The sequence below is a fragment of the Neomonachus schauinslandi genome, chromosome 2 (genome assembly GCF_002201575.2).
Source record: "Neomonachus schauinslandi chromosome 2, ASM220157v2, whole genome shotgun sequence".
NCBI classification, from domain to species: Eukaryota; Metazoa; Chordata; class Mammalia; order Carnivora; family Phocidae; genus Neomonachus; species Neomonachus schauinslandi.
The window spans coordinates 111,241,278-111,258,766 of NC_058404.1; positions in this window are offsets into that span (position 1 = coordinate 111,241,278).

Below are 17,489 nucleotides of genomic sequence, written 5' to 3' on the forward strand. Positions count from 1 at the left end.
GTGGGGAAACAAAAGGAGAAAGAGAAGTCTGATTGGAGTGTAAAACAACTGCGAGGCTTGGATAGATATGTCTGGGTAATGGCCATTGTTAGCATTTTAAAACTGAATAAAAAGGGAGAAGAAGGGGTGCCTGGGTGACTCAGTCAGTTGGGCATCTGCCTTCGGCTCAGGTTGTGATCCCAGAGTCCTGGGATCGAGCCCCACATTGGGCTCCCTGCTCAGCCAGGAACCTGCTTCTCCCTCTCCTGCTCCCCCTGCTTGTGTTCCCTCTCTAGCTGTCTCTCTCTGTGTGTCAAATAAATAAGTAAAATCTTAAAAAAAAGGGGGGGGGGGAGAAGAGAAGGCAACTTCGAAGTCACCAAAACCCAAAAGAGTAGACTTCTATTTCTAGCTGTATGGAAGACCATACACCCTGACTAACATTCCCACTGAAAACAAGTAAAAATGTTGGAAAAGCACTTTAACATCTCTAAAATGTATCAATAAAATGGTAAGAAAGGAAGGACTACTCAGAAAACATAAAGTAAAAGCTGGAACCCAGAAATTTAACCAACACAGAAGCTAGCCTTTGCCTTGAGTGAAATTGCAAGCACTCTAAGTCGAAACTGGTTTTCACTATCTAGGAGTGTGGGAAGATAGGAAATAAAACCAAAGGCCTACCCAAGGTGGGACATATAAGAGGAAACTGCTCCCTTGCATAAAACTGATGTCCTGGTGGTGGGTATTGAGGAGGGCACATTCTGCATGGAGCACTGGGTGTTATGCACAAACAATGAATCATGGAACACTACATCTAAAACTAATGATGTAATGTATGGGGATTAACATAAGAATAAAAACAACAACAACAAAAAAACCCCCCCCAAAACTGATGTCCTAAAAGGTTGAATCTTCAGTGTAAGGGTGAGCTAAAAATAAATCCCCATCCTCTCCTGCCACCTCCCAGGAAATGTGCCTGTGGCAAAACATGCTGCTTCCTGGAGGAGAATGAAATTTTTTGCCCTTGAGAATTTGAAGCTGTAAGATCCACAAAACCTCTACCTGATAATTACTTTAAAATAAGTTATTTAAAAATGATCCTAAAGCTTCAGGAGGACACACCTTGTAAACTCCAACTTATCACATAATGACATCCCCACCTAGGCATCATGCAGAGCTCATGCAAATTCTGAAATTAACTGTGTTTATTGAAAACATGTCAAATACCTAGTAATGTTTTTCATTCTTTCTTTAGCTTTTATACGATGTTTTTCAAGATTTCCAGAGATAAATAATATTCTAACCCTGTGTTTGCTATTTAAAACAGCTACAGCAAATAGATTTTACATGTGAATTTCATGGGGAAAAATAAAAAAAGGTCCCCAGTTGGTAGTTTTCTCAGGCAATTGGTGGAATGAAACATAATCTTCTCTAAAGGAATCTGACTTCAAACTAAGCTTCAAAGAATTTCTACCTATGAAATACCAAGAAATATGAGTTCCTGATCAAAGCTCACAAAATGCACGAGGAAAGAGAAAACAACAGATACAAGAAGAAAGAACAGATAGTTAAATCAGACCTTCAAAAAATTTAAATAATGGATTTATCAGATATAGACTACAAAGTATACATGTTTAAAGATCTGAAAGAGTATGTTGAATGTATGAGTTAAGAGCAAGAAACTATAAAAAGGCACAGGCAGATTGAAAAAGAATCGAATAGAATTTCTATAAATGAAAAAATAATAATTAAAAATGTAAAATTCCATGAATTAGGTAGATTTGATAAAATACTATTTCTGGTTGAAGTTAGAATTTTTGAACTGGGTGATAAGTCAGAACATTTCATCTAAAATACAACAGCAGAAGACAAAAAGATGGAAAATACAAAAGAGAGATTAAGAAACAGAAAGGATTGATAGAAAAACTCTAACATGTCTCAACACAATCCTAGAAGGGAAGAAGAGGGGGAAGCAAAGATATGTTTGGAGAGATAATGACTAAGAACTTTTAGAACAGGAGAAAGACAGTAATTAAAATACCCACAATCTTCAAGCAGATTTTATAAATAAAATCCATATGTAGAAATATCATAGCAAAACTAGGGAACACCAAAGGCCTACAGAAGATCTTTAAAGTAGCCAGAGAGAAAAGACAGATTACCTTCAAAGAAACAACAATGAATTTATAGCTACCAAGTTAAAAGCAACAATGGAAACTAGAAGACAGTGAAAGGATGTCTTTAATATGCTGGGGGAAAAGCCTTGAAAAATAAAAATATTTAAAAATAAACATCAACAGATTCTGACTAAACAAAACTCTAAAGTATGTACTTTAGATAAAAGGAAAGTGATCACAGATGAAGGGTCTGAGATTCAAGGAAAAATAATAAGCTACAAAAGTGGTGAATTGTTGGCTAAATAAAAACATGGATTGTATAAAGCTACAATGAAAACAATGTCTTATGAGATGAAAAAAATAGAAAAAATACACATACAAACACAAACAGCATATATATCAGGAGGAGAGTGATTGATGTTAAAATGTTTTAAGATTTTGGAATTGGTAGGAGGAGGAGAGATATTAACTTTAGATTGTGATAAAAATTTCTAAGATAATCCTTAAAAACTGAAATAAAACATACAACTTTCAAACTAGTAGAAGGTAAAAAATGAAAAAAGACAAAAAAATGCAAAAGAAGGCAAGAGGGGTGCCTGGATGGCTCAGTTGGTTGAGTGTCTGACTCTTGATTTTGACCTCAGGTCATGACCCTGGAGTCTTAGGATTGGGGCCCACGTTGGGCTCCATGCTCAGTGCAGAGTCTGCTATCTCTCTCCCTCCATTCCTCCCCCGGCTCACACGCTCTCAATCAATAAATAATTTTTTTTTTAGATTTTATTTACTTATTTATTTGGGAGAAAGAGAGAGAGTGGGAAGGAGAGGGAGAGAGAATCCAAAGCAGTCTCCATGCTGAGTGTAGAGCCTGATGCAGGCCTTCATCTCACAACTGCAAGATCATGACCCTAGCCAAAACCAAGAGTCACACACTTAACCAACTGAGCCACCCAGGTCTCCCAGGATAAAAGACAAAATATGATGTTATAAATAAATGTAAATATATCAGTATTTCCAATTAATATAAATGAACTAAATGCTACAGTAAAAGATAAAGATAGACTTGATTAAAAAAATAGCTACATGGATTTACTTAAAGCATAAGAATAAAAAAAGGTTAAAGGTAATAAGATAGAAAAAGATATACTAAAAAATACTAACTAAAAGAAAGTATAGTTATATTAATATCAGACAAAACAGACTTTAAGGGAAAAAGCACTAATAAAGATAAATAGGCCACTTTACAATGATACATGGTTCAGTTCACCAGGAAGGTATAGTAATTCTAAACTTGTATGCAGCTGGAAGCATAACTTTTAACATATATAAAACAAAAAGTGAAAGAACCATAAAGAAAAATATGCAAATACATAATCATAGCGGGAAAATTTAACACACCCCTCTTAGAAACTAATAAATTAAGCAGACAAAATACTTGGTAATGATATCATTGATTTGATCAACACAATTAACAAACTTGATCTAATAGATATTTATGAAACAACATATCAAACAATTACAGAATATACACTGCTTTCAGCATGCCTGGAACATTTACAAGAATTTAATGCCTACTGTGCCATGAGACAAATCTCAACAAATTTCAAAAATTAACAGTATACATATGACATTGTATTACCAAAAGGCAGTTAAGTTGCTAATCAGTAACAAAAGAAAAGCGTTCATATAGATGGAAATTAAGAAATATACTTCTAAATAACCTGCAGTTCAAAGAAAGAATCATTATGAAATTTAGAGAATTTTATAATGGAATGATAAATACTACATGTCAAAATGTGGAATTCAGTCAAAGTGGAACACAGAAGGAAATTTACAGCCAAAATACTTAGAAATAAAGAATGTTGGAAAATTAATGAGTTAAACTTGAATAACCAAAAGTAAGGAAATAAATAGAAAAAATAAATGAAAAAAGTAGAAGAAAGGAAATAAAAATAAGAATAGAGATTAATGGTTAAATAAAAAATATATTCAATAGGAAGCTCAACAAAATAAAGTTCTTTCAAAGGACCACTGAAATTGATAAACTACTGGCAAACTTGATCAAGAGAGCAAGAACAAACAAATAGAAGTAGGAATAAAAATCTTAGGAGGGGGCATTACAGATGCAACAGAGATTTTTAAAAAGCTAATATATTGAAATATTTTTTACCGATAAATTTGAAAACAATAAAATGGGTAATTCCTAAATAAGTATAACTTACTTAAAAAAAAAAAAAAACAAGACGAAACAGAAAACCTGTATGGTCTTATAATCTTGAAGAAATGTAACTAGTAGTTGAAAAAACTTCCTACAAGGAAAACACCAGGAACATACAGTTGTACCAGAAAAATTTTACCAAACATTCAATAAGCCAATAAACCCAATCTTATGAAAATATCCTTTAAATCAGCAACAAGTGGCTAGAAAACGTAATTTAACAAAAATACACCATTTTCCATGGCATAAAATATGTAAGGCATAATGAAAAATAATATATGTCTATATCGGTAACCCAAGAATAATTCTAATAATAAATATGCAAGACTTTTGGAGAGAAATTATAAAATTACTTCATTAAAAGACATTACTGAAAATTTAAATACATTAGGAGATATTCTATGGTAGTGGCCTGGAAAACTCAATATTGTTAGATATCCAATTTTTCCCAAATTTATCTATATCTTTATGCAATTCCAATCAAAATTGCTACAGCTCTATGTGTGTTTGTGTGTCAACCTGACCAAATGATTCTAAAATTTATGTGTAAGGACAATGTTTAAGAATAATAAAAATACTTCTAATGAAAAATAACAAGGGAGGAGGGAGAGTGTCATAACAGATGCCAATAATTAATATAATATTATATTAAATAATGCAAAAGTTACTGGCACTAAGGTAGGCAAATTGACCTTCTAAATAAAAGAGAACCCAGCAAGAGACATGTGTATATATGGAAATTTGGTTTATTATACCAGCTTAGAATATGGCATTGAGCTAATTGGTTATTTTTTTTTTTTTATCAATACTAGTTAGATTAAAGACTTACATGTAAAAGACAAAAGTATGCAACTTCTAAAGGAGAATATCTAAGGGAGAATATCCTTTTGATCCTTTGGTTCGGGAAGAATTTCTCAAACATTTGTAAAAAAAGCAAATCACAGAAGACTGATATTTAATTGGAGAAAGCAACTTCTGATTAGTAAAATGACACCATAAAGAAAATGAAAAGACAAGTCATAAACTGGAAGAAAGTATTAGTAATGTATATAACTGACAAAGGATTTCTATTCTGAATATATAAAGAATTCCTATAAGTCAGTGAAAAAAGGACCAATCACACAGTAGAAAAAGAATGAGCAAAAGACTTGAACAGACACTTCACACAAGAGAAAACATTAATGGCCAATGAACATGTGAAATATGTCCAACCTCATTAGTAATCAGGAAATACAAATTCAAACCATAACCATTCACAACTTCTTGATTGGGAAAAGAATTTAAGTTGGTTAACAGTTGTTCAAGAACAGTCAGTGTTACTTCCACTCACCACTGTTGGAAACTACAGTTTGGCATTATTCAGTAAAATAAAAAATGCACACAGTGGGTACACTATGACCCAGTGTCCACTCTTAGACACATACTCTAGAGAAAATCTTGGACCTGTGTCTAGGAAATATAAGCATGTTCACAGTGACACAGTTTGTAATAGCAAACAAACAAAAGGAAACAATCCATACGTCCCTCAACAGAATAGATTAAAAAACTGAAGTGTAGTCAAGACACTGGAATAGAATAAGGAAGTAAATGAATGAATTACAGTTACATAGAGCAATATATGGATGAAACTTAGATATAGAAAAGCAAGTCACAGAAGAATACATGCATAAAATTTAAAACATTTATACTAAACAATATTACAGGATACAAATACATATGGTAAAATTACAAAGAAAAGGAAGGGAATGATAAACTAAAAATTCACAACAGTGGATTTATGGAGGGGAGAGTGAAGATGTGAGGGAAGTGTATGAACACAGGAGACTTCAAAGAAAGAGGTATGTTTTTTACTTAGATTGATCTGTGAGCACCCATCATGTTCTGGCTATATTACATCTATTTTATAATTTTTTGATAATGATTTGACATTTAATGAAAAAATTAAAAAGAGGAGGGTGCCTGGGTGGTTCAGTTGGTTAAGTGTCTGCCTTTGGCTCAGGTCATGTTCCCAGAGTCCTGGAATCGAGTCCTGCATCAGGCTCCCTGCTCAGCAGGGAGTCTGCTTCTCCCTCTACCCCTATTCCCTGCTTGTGATCTCTCTCTCTCTCTCTCTCAAGCTCTCTCTCTCTCAAGCTCTCTCTCTCTCAAGCTATCTCTCTCTCTCTCAAATAAATAAATAAAATCTTTTAAAAAACTAAAAAGAGGAAAATAGAAACTCAAGTCTAGGAGTATTGCATAGGTAATAAAATCAGTTTCTGCCCTTAGGGTTGTGATTCCATTGAGAGACAGCAAAGGAGCATTTCTGAGCAGGGAAGGGCACTTGCACTGGGACTTCTCAAGGGGGTAGGATTTGGAATAGCTGGAGAGAGAGGTAAGGAAAAGAAATCTAGTAGGAGAGTGACGTGACAAGAGACTTTGAGGGGAGATCCTCATCTTGTATTAAGGATCCATGAGTTAGCAGAGGCTATTGAAATAATGATGAGACAGGCAGTTTGAACCATTAGTTTAACAAACACTAGATTGCCAAGAAATTTGACTCTCCTTTTCTTTTCACTTACAAAGAAAATGAAGGAGTGTGCTGTGATTTAAAAAAAATGTAGGGAATACTATACATGAAAGAGAAGTTCTTTCCAATGGCTCTTTTATATCGACTTCCAGCCTCAGGGCCACACCTTGTTAGAATGGGAGACTGGAGGCCAAAGCTGTCCCTTCTCTCCAAGTTGTCTCTGTCTTTCTTGCCCTTGTGCCCCACCGTCCCCAGTTCCTGGCTGCTGAAGGTGTTTATCAAACGTGACTGCACAGGAAAGTGCAATCAGAGTGTTCCGGGTCATGAATGGGTTACCTGCTGGCCTCAGGAAGAAAGAGGAGGGAAAGAAAAGGTCATCATCATGGGGGCTGTTGCTCATACTCTCCAGCTACAGTTACCCACTCCATCAGCCATGGTGACATCTGACGAATTATGAGCCTGGCCCCCACGGCTAGAAGAGCAACATCTCAGGTCAAGGTGAGCCAAACCTGCCATCTGGTCCTACTCAAGGATTCTGTACTTGCAAATGGGACTTCCAGGAAGAGTTTTCTTTGTATTTTTGCACCCTAAATGAGGGAAGAGCTGCCACATATACTGACTCCATATGTCCCCAAATCTAGAGCTGCCATGACACTGGGGGCAATCACAGAGCAGGAAAAAATTATTTTACAAATTTTGAAGGACCTTCAAACTGGCGAGTATACTCTTGGAGGCAGATATCATCCACCCAAACGCTAGGTGAAGAATCTGAGGCCGGAGGAGGTTGAGTAACTTACCCAAAGTCCCAAGCAAAGATCAGGATAAGAATTCAGGGGTTCTGACTTGTCCTCAAAACACACTTAACTTTTCATTAAATAGATACCAGAGTTCTAGAGAAAAACATGGCAAGAAAAAATTCACTGGAAGAGACATCTTTAAGAGAAGAAATGGTGTAGACTCGATTGTTAATGTAGTGTATGCTCTGGTGGACGAGGCAACCGAAACGCCCTGTTTAACAGTCAGAACGGCAAACCTGCTGGATGTCTCCAGGGGTGGAGTAGGAGGAAAGTCCAGGTGACAGTGTGGTATGTATATGGAAATGGCATGAAGTATAAAAATTGTCAGGGCTATGAAGCCTTACATACTTGATGAAGCCAGCAAATGTGGGGACTAAGATTACTTTGGCAACAAAATATTTTCAAGTCTGTATTCATAATTTTTACAGTCAGGAGAGTTATTTTGCAAAGAGCCATGCAGATTTTGAGTTAGAGGTAGCCTACAAAGGAACAGTCTGTCTCAAGACAAAAGGGATGAAGGGGCTGTGAAATTATAGGAACAGCAAAATGAAGATATGAAAATGAAGAATTGTACTTTCACTGTCTGAGCCATCAATAGGTAGCCAAGGTAAGCACAAGCATTTTGCAGTTAGGGTTCTTGGGTTTAAATTTCAATTCTGCAGCTTGTTAGCTGAGCAGCCTTACACAAATCAGGTCTCAGCTTCCTCATCTGTAAAAAAGGGTAATAATAGGACCAATCTCAAGAGTTTTATAAGGATCAATTGAATTATATTGTAATATCGTATAAATAATGTAAATTAATATATACGTAAAACACAAGGAACATCGCCTAGCATGTAATAAGTGCTCCATAGTTATCAGTTATTGTTATCAATAAAATTTTCAGGAAATAAAATTTCATTTTTTAAAGGGCCACCTAATTTTTCTTTATCTTCTTTGGATTCAATTTCCTTGTTGACTTAATTAGCATTTATGTTCTTAAGAAAGAAAATTGCTTCGCTATGCAACGTTTCAGATTCTTGATATTTTTCCCAGTATCAAGTCCTATAATAATGGGATTCTTCCCTAAGTAATTCACCAGATCCACACTCAATTAATGAATAAAAATTTGTTAGAGAATTGAAATATTATGACCAGTTAGACATTTTCAGGAAGAAAGATGTGAATTTTATTTGCTTAAAAAAAAAAAGCCCTTAAAACCCAGCCAACATGGTTTAATCAGCTGTGTGCTTGCCGCGCTCAGCTTTTCTTTCCTCTGAGGTGGCAAGCAAGTGAGCCCTGAAGTGGCTCAGGGAAAGAGCGTCCATCGGATTACAGATCAGACAGAAACACCCCCAACCCCACATCTTCTTCTTCACTCCGAGATTCACACAAAGCTCTTTATTTATTTTTTACTTAAAATGTCAAAGGCGCCAGGGGGGTGGGCTTCTGGATTGGGGATTGGCAGACCACACTCCTGGGCTGACATAATAAAAGTCCACCATGTGGCCGTGTGATTCACACAGCGTGTGCATGTCACCAGCAACCGATGGGTCTTGGCAGGGAGCCTCCTACTGGCCTGGGAACAAACAGGACTTGCATTTTCTCGAGTGGCAAGAGACCACTGAGGGACAACCGCTGGGACATCCACACGCTTTGAGGGCACAGAGGCAAAAGTAGCGTTGAGTGAGGCAGACATCCACACCCCGAACTACTGCAACACAGTGATAACCAATACAGCCCAGGAGCAAGAAGCTCTGTAGGACAGTTTATAGCAGGATTTTACCACTCCTGTGTGATCTTAAGGTGGGGGAGAATGGTGTCGATAAAGAAAGGGTGGCACATCTAATTTTTTGTTTACCTACCTCTTAACAGCTCCTATGCATCTTATGATATGTACAAATTACAGAATCCTTAATTAACACGGGTCATTTTAGGAGCCAGAAAAAACCCTATTAGTAAACCAGACCTACTTCTGCTCTCTTTGTAACCTGCAGAGAGGTTTGAGGCCCTCCTTTCATCAGGCTGACTTGGAAAATGAGTAGTTTTAGAATTTCAGGATTCTCCACTGTCTGTAAGAGTTCTGTTACTGGCAAAAATGTTGCTCAGTCACAGAGCAAATGTGCTCAGGGCATCAATCACCTGATTTGGGGGATAACTTTATTGTTTTTGAACTACTCCACTCACTTTCTTTGGTAGTTCCTCAAGCAGAAGAACTCACATTTTCTCTTTTCTCTAATGAGGAGGATGGAGATCTGAGACTTAGTGTTAATTCTGTTCTTTGCTTTTAGCTAATGAAGGAATATTTGCCAGTGTAGAACTAACAGAAAAAAAAAAATAATAAGTAAATTAAAGTAAGCAAGTGAAACACATTAGTTTTTACACAGTTTTTTACTGGCAAAAATTAATGATCTGTTTCCTCCTGTTTCCTTAAAGTTTGGCTTTAATAGCTAACTTACAGGTTTATAAAATAGTAGGTACTGCATTTGCAAACTCCTGAATGGTAGTTAAGCGTATGTTGAGTATCCATTATATATGGCACTTGATACTTCTGAAGGTTGCCCAGAAACAGAACAGACAACTCTCGAAGACAGCCTTATTTGGGGAATTAAAAGAAGTATATAATTTCCCTTACAAAAAATTCCAAAGCAATATTCTGACCCATCAGGATGAGTTCACTTACATTTGGACAAGTTGGAGAATTCATTCTATCCTTTCCACTATTACAGAAGCAAAGACATTCCTATTAAATCTTGACAAAAGGAAATAGGAGAATTATCTTACTTTTATAAGATTACAATGAGGAAGATAGCTAGTAAAATGGCCCCCATTTGAAGATAAAGTCAGCAGTTCAATGGTTTGTCCAGGTTCAAATGGCAACTCACTGGGATTATCTGCAGGTGTTAGACACAAGATTTTAAACATCCAAACCACTGTGGTTTTATGTGAGACCACTCTGTGTCCCTGGCTTCTGTGGGGAAGAAACCAATAAACACACTGAAAAACAGGATGCATTACTTTGGTAGAATATGGATTCTATGATGCAAATATATATTCCAGGCTGTTTAAAGAAACAACTCTTGGGTGGATTCTCAAATTTTAAAGCACTAGAATAACAACGGCGGTGTTTTTCCTGAGGAAAAAGTATCCTAATTTTGACCTTATTCAAGCTGCCGTATAATTCCAGAGGGACCAATGAAGGGGAAGGAAAGAACTGATGAGGTCTAAGCAGTGATTGCATTTATAGATTAATCCTGACAGGGAGCAAATACATCTCCTCCCAGGAGGCCCCAGTAGAGTCAACTAAGAAGTGAGGCCATTATTTATGAGCACAGTGGATTTTTCCCATTACAATAAACATTTTAATTACTTTAAGTGAAACATTCTTTTTAGTGGTAGGAAGCTTAAAAATTAAGTACCGTATAGTCATTTTTTAGTTATTTCAACTATGTATACAACCCTCTCTTATTCTTTACGCTGTTTAACACAGCAATTTGTCTTGCCCTAAAATCAGAATGGGAAAATGGTATATGTTTATAAAAAGGCATTTCACTTACCAAAACCTGCAAGACCCCACATGGGGAAAGAATGGGCCAAATGAGTGGTCGGCAGCATGGCCCCAGAGCAATTTCATTTCCATCCGTTTTATATAGTGGCTTTCCATGTATAATTTCATCTGAAGCTAATAAATTTGGAAAACACTTATCCAAATGAATCAATGAAGGTGGGGTAGGACTGGAATAATGATGTAATTTTTATTTTCCAATAAAACAAATTTTCATTCTAGGAAGATACTACCATATACCACAAAACATACTGACCACATAAATCAACAATAAAAGTTGTTACAAAAGGGTACTCATGAAACTCTTGTGTCATGGGAATAAGATAGCCAATCTGTAACACGAAAGTCAAATAATCCACTTCCTTAAAAAAAGGGGGGCCCTCCATTTTCTCACTGATTACAGTAAGTTGCAATAAATGATATTAAAGAATTAGTGTTAATTTTTAAGGTGAGATAATAGTACTGTGGTTATGTTAAAAAGTTTGTTTAAAAAAAGGAAAAAATAAAAGAAGTTCATATCATATCTTAACATTATTAAATATTAAATATTTACAGATGAAATTGCATGAAGTTTGACCTTCGGTTCAAGATAATTTGGGGTATGGAGGTGGGGATAAAGTGAGGGTATAAATTAGGCAAGATTGGCTCCAGATTGTTACATGTTGAGGCTGAATAAAATATATTAGATTTCTTATACTGCCCCCTCTACTTTAATATGTTTGAAATTTCTAATAATCAAAAAGTTTTTAAAGATTCTCTTTCAAGGACTGAAAGAAATGGTCTTGATAAACTCTGAGAAACAGAAAAGGACCATTCTGAAATTATTTTAAATCGGCCTAGACCCAGGTTCAGATAGCAAACAAAACTGGGCTTTGGCCTCCCTGATGTGAACCCTACTCTGTAAAGTGAAGCCACTGCTTCATCTCATTCTGTAATTAAGTCCAGACTATGACTATGCATATTGGAAGTGTTTGCTTAATGAGTAATCAGCAACATGTATTTTTCATCTCGTCTATTTCACTATATCCTCATCATATAATCTAGGCTTCTTTGCTGCACTTCCCAGTTAGTAGTATGTGCTCAGAAATCACAACCCAATTTGAATATTATCTTAAGTAAAATATAAACAAAAAGTTAAGTATGTGTAAAAATAATCATACCCAATACTTGAAAGCCTTTAGCATGGGTAAATGAGCACTGTCTACAAAAACAAGAAAAGCACGCCCCCTATTTACACTGCCCTGGGAAATCACAGGCTACTCCTGAATGAGTAAAGAAGCCAAGCCCAATTTTAACAAAACTATGTAACACACTTCTATTATTCTATTTTCTACAGAATTAAAAAGTTATACAACTCAAAACAAAAATTCTGAACTGTAGAAAGAAAATCTCCAACTTCATCTCTGTTTCAATTTTTTTTTAATGTGAAAAAGTAATCTGATGATATGAATGCTTAGAGTTTTTAAACTAAGTTAACTAAAACTTTTAACATACAATTCACTGTCACAGACACTGCCAAGAGGTAGGATGGAGAGGGAAATTATCATTGGTTGAATACTTTCTACACTTTAGGTATTATGGGAGATACCTCAGACTCAAAACCTTATAGTGTAGGCTTTATTATTCCCACTTTAGGGTTGAGAAGGTTGAGGTCATGGAGGTTAAGTAACTTGCCCAAGGTCACATACTTCATAAAAAGCATATTCAGACTTTCCAGAAGATTTTGACAGGATGGGTGTTTTTAAAACCATTTGCCTTCCAGCTTACTGACACAGTCCTGAATATTTCAAAATGTATAGAAAGATAGGATTAATGGAAGTCCTTTTCAGTACTCTTAGATTCCCAATAAAATAATTCTATAAATATATATGTGTATCTCACATATGTACTCTTCCACTGTACTGATGAATCAATTTCTACCCAGCCTGGTCCAAATAAAGTTAAACAAATTCCGTAATTTCCTCTAAACATACTACAAAGAGACAACTGAAAAGTCAGAGACTAATTCAACTGGTCACTCCTACTATTTTCACATTGGGAAGACAATTGCTTACAACTGAATTCTCCCTAGACTCCAGGCCAGAACATGCTCTCCTGTCACACTCTATCTTCTGCAAGTGCAGGGGAGTTTTGTCTCATAACAGATAATTAAAGACATAGCCGTGCCACTTGCTAGGATTTCTTTCTCTTTTACATCTTATAAAAGAATAAACTTAGTTTAAAGATTAGATTTTTTTTCCCTTTTTCTAAAGCTGGGTATACCAACTGGCATCGGCTGTATTAAAATCAGGAGAAACCTCAATCAAAAAGCCCCTCTCGGAAGGCAGGCTTTCTTGTTAATATGCACCAACATGAAAGGCTTTCTTTTCATCCTATACAACTACAGTGTGTGTAAATTGCAGGGGGCTCATTGGCATAAATCTCGGCTGCGACCTCTGAGGTAAACTGGATTTACATTACTTTCTGACAAGAATTAAATGAAGGCCTTGTGGATATATGAACAGCCTTCTAGGCTGCAACAGATGGGCATGAATGTGCTCCCTAGGAAAACTATCAGTGACATCTGTGTCCTCCAAATTCTGGTGGTCTCAGCCAATTAACAGGGGGGGAAGGAGAGGAGGGGGTTGGGAGGCCTCTGCACAGCCCCCAGCCAAGACGGAGGCAGAAGTGTTTGTGTTTGGAGATGAGATCAGGCTGGCCCTGGCCTGTAGCAGTGAGGTTAGCACTTTATTGTTATCATTCAAATGGAGAATGTGGCTTACAAGCTATTTGTATACCACAGTGAGGATAATATGATTTTTCTCATTTGACCAAAGGAGATGGCCCTCTCTTGCAGCTGATACCATATTTCAGGGCAATCTCTTTGGAATGGGTGTTTACTTCGGTCTCTTCTGAGGCAGGCTGATGTGTTGCCGCCTGCCAGTTTATGTGGTGCATTCACGTGTCACAAAGCAGGTGAACTCTAAGACAAAACAGAGATCTTTCCCTAAAACATTCTTGCTCAAGAAGTACTCCTTTCCGGGCGCCTGGGTGGCTCAGTTGGTTAAGCGACTGCCTTCGGCTCAGGTCATGATCCTGGAGTCCCTGGATCGAGTCCCGCATCGGGCTCCTTGCTCAGCGGGGAGTCTGCTTCTCCCTCTGACCCTCCCCCTCTCATGCTCTCTCTCTCTCTCTCATTCTCTCTCTCAAATAAATAAATAAAATCTTTAAAAAAAAAAAAAAAAAGAAGTACTCCTTTCCTCCTCCAAAGTGGCCTTTACTGATTTCACAAGGAAGTCAAAATTAAGGTTTTCCTGGTTATAACAAAGTCAAGAGAAATTACATCAGAGGTCTGTAATGAAGTGGTGGAGGGTTTCTTGAAAGGACAGCACAATGAACCATGAACCCCACTGTCTGAATTTATCAGATTTTGGCTTGTCAGCCCCCCTGTGTTTGACACGCAGGCAGAAGGAAACCTGGATCGACCCCCTTGCCTTCTCCTTTCCTACTTTCTCTTCCCATTTTCTTGGATTGTGTGGAGCATGGAACCAGGATTGGGGAGCTGAAGGTTGGGAAGAAGAACAGAACTAACATTGACTTGTTCAGGACAGGGAGATAGTCCAGATCCTATGTCTTCTGGGCCCTAGCATTAAGAACAGAGGCTTTGGGGATGCCTGGGTGGCTCAGTCGGTTAAGCGTCTGCCTTTGGCTTAGGTCATGATCTCAGGGTCCTGGGATCGAGTCCCAGGTCAGGCTCCTTGCTCAGCGGGGAGCCTACTTCTCCCTCTGCCTGCAGCTCCCCCTGCTTTACACACACACACTCTCTCTCCGACAAATAAATAAATAAAATCTTAAAAAAGAAAAAAAGAACAGAGGCTTTGTATCCAAAATACACTAGTCTGGGTCTATCACTTACTGGATTTGAGATAATGGGCAAGTTACTTAACCTCTCTGTGCCTCAGTTTCTTTCTGTAAAATCGAGTCAATAATAGTATCTATGTCTTAATAAGGATGAAATAACCTAACACATTGATTTGAGGGCCATTTTTACCCTGACTTTATGGAGAAGAGTATTAAGGGCTTAAGGGGAGAGTCCCAAACCTCTAAACTAGCTCTTCAAAGTGGAAGACATTATGTTCTACTAGTCTTTGGAAACTCGGAAAACTGAGTTTTTCCAAAAGAAACAACTTTTATTGCTTTTAGGAACCTAAGGTCATGCTTTTAAATTACATACTTCTTTTAATGTGTAAGGTTTTAAAGTCATGCTTTGCTGAAAGGAACTTTCTAATTATCAAAAGCATATGGATATCTCTAAATTATAAAATAGTCAGCCAAAAGGCTAATAAAATACTACATTTAGACAAAAAAAGAAAAAAGAAATTAAGCTGCTTGTTTTAACTTCCTTTTCCTAGTTGCAGAAATGGGAGTAGCTTGTTCTGTCCTAAATTGAAGTCATTATATGTGAAGTGTTAGAAGACAATGGTTAACCATGATAGTTCAGATGTAAACTATTTGCTTCTTTGTCCTAGGTGTTGTTTAAAACACAATAATTCCACATAGCAATTGTTTAGAACCACAACCACCACAAAAGGAGGGCAAAAAGGGCAAATAGAACTTCTAAACAAGAGAAGCTACTCTGGAAGCGGTAAATGCTCGTCTTGTTAGGTTTTTAAAGTAAATTTTCACAAATGGATTCCTATCCTCTTAGTTTCTGCTCTTTCTGACTAATGATTCAGTTTTAAGAATTTCAGCAAGCTGAGCCTCAGCACAATGTAAGATTGCTTTTAGGGGAAGCCAAAGTATTGGTCCATAAAGAAGTCACTTGCTCTGTCTCTATTACTCATACACGGGCTTTTGAAACTCATGTAGTCGGTGGTGAGAATGAAAACAATTGCAGGCACAGTTTTTATACAAGTTGTGAAGTTTTGATCTTTATTAGGTTATAATACCAAATAAATTTTGTCTTATCCTGTTGGTACTGATATCTTTGTGTTGAGCGGTAAACAGCAGAAGGGCCTTTGTCTGCACAGGGATTCAGAAGGGAATCGACACTAAACAAAAGCACCTGTTGTTTCGTTCTTGTAATGGCCTTAGAAGTGACCAGTTGGCTGCATTTTCCCCACACTCCTCCTTAGGCTTTTCCCAACACTACCATCTCACACATCATGACTGGATGTAAAAGGAGAATAATTGAGGAGATCAATAAATTTAAAGGCTCTTTAAGGAAAGACATAATGAATTTGGTACAGCACATATTTTTAGATCAAAGATGCCTTTGAAGTGACAAAACCCTAATCCATAAACTACTGAAGCACTTCCTTTCTCTCCCAAACTGCTTGTTGTCAAATAAAATGGAAGTTAAGGAAATTATCTTTATCTGAAAATGGCCAAAAGAAGCCATCACGTAATGACAGCCTTGTCACAAGCGACAATTGGGGAAATTGTCAGGAAGGCAAGGCCTAACAAGCAGAGGAGTGGGCTTGCTGTTTGCACTAATCTGGCCATGCAGCCCCCACACACAATCCCAGTCAGCTTGCTGCGTGAAACAGCTAACGCTTTGTCAGTGGTAGCAGCGCCTGGAAAGAGCACTCTTTCATGAATATGTATTACCATTCCTCCTTGGTGTCCACAGAGACAGACCCTTCAAAACTGAGGTATAAAACACGCACGCACACGCACGCACACACACATACATCACTGACCAACAAAACCAAGAGAACCTAAGCGACTCGTTTGAGTGTAGTGAAATGCTAGTAACGAATGAAAGAGCACATAGGCACTCGGTTCCATGTGTTTCCTGGGATCTTTATTTCCCAGCAATTGAAATGAAATTCTTTAGGGGCCTTTCAATCTTTGGGAACCATGTGTATGGATTCCGAGTTGCTTCACAGGTACATGGATTGCAAATCATACACCTTGTCATGAATTCACCTTCCCAATGTCAGATATGTTCTGAAATTCTAAACATGGTGAAAATAACTTTAATATTAATTGAGTGCATGTGCAGCTTTAAGAGACTGATCAAGCCTCATACTGGCTTCCTATAAGGTAGTAAAAACACTGAATGGAAAATTATGATAAAGGCATAGTATATTTCAACGGTGAGCAGCAGGACATTATGCAGAAAAAATTTTAAGGTGAAATGGGGGCAGGGGGAACCTGCTCTGCAAAGCCCTTTGAAAACCTAAAATGGTATTTAAAAAATAGTGTTAAAAGTAGTGTTTAAAAAACCCATGTTACCTATATATCCCTTTCTACAAATATGAATTATTTCACATCCATCTCTGGCCGTAGAGCTATCAAGGTATTTTTGAATGGCTGAACTTTGGTTTTTCCACTGACATTAAAATCA